A 690-nucleotide genomic window follows, 5' to 3' on the forward strand; every position below is an offset into this window, starting at 1 on the left:
CCTAGCACTGACTTGCCTGAAGTCTGGAACACAATGAAATGAAGGCAATCACTGGACACCCTGTCCTCTGCTGAGAGCAGTGGCTCTGGGCACACAGAGAAGCAGAAATGAAGGCACCTACAAGATTGTGGAGTCAACTGGGAAGGCACCTGGAAATCAAGACACTTCTGGAATTAGCTGCTGAGCAGAAGGATTTGCTTTTCTTGTTTGTTTTGCTGGGGCTTTTTTAATTAGTTTTGCATTTATGCAGTTAGTGTCCTTTACACTTTTAAATAACTAAAGCCTCCTACTCACTTCTTCTTCTTACTCTAAATTTATAAAACAACCTTTAAATAGTGCCATTCTCTGGCAGCTTTCTTTAAAATGACTCACATCTATGTTTATTTGAACAAAACAAAAAATTACAAAGGGACTCCTTTAAGCGTTTCCTGGAACTACAGTGTCTGAAATCCTTTAATATACCGCAAAACAAAGTTGAAGGGCAACTGCTTTTCACTAATGAAGGGTCATTTATAGAATTAATTATCTCCTTTTGGTTGTTTTTTTTATCCAAACGCTTCTGAGCTTTTACCTGAAAATGAAGCAATAACAACCACTTGGACAAACGCTCCCAAACCGAGTGTTCACTGCCACAGGCAGTGGCACTAACTTCCAGGTCATCTCTCATAACGGCGACCACAAGGTTCAGCA

The sequence above is a fragment of the Apaloderma vittatum genome, unplaced genomic scaffold (genome assembly GCF_000703405.1).
Source record: "Apaloderma vittatum isolate BGI_N311 unplaced genomic scaffold, ASM70340v1 scaffold19881, whole genome shotgun sequence".
NCBI classification, from domain to species: domain Eukaryota; kingdom Metazoa; phylum Chordata; class Aves; order Trogoniformes; family Trogonidae; genus Apaloderma; species Apaloderma vittatum.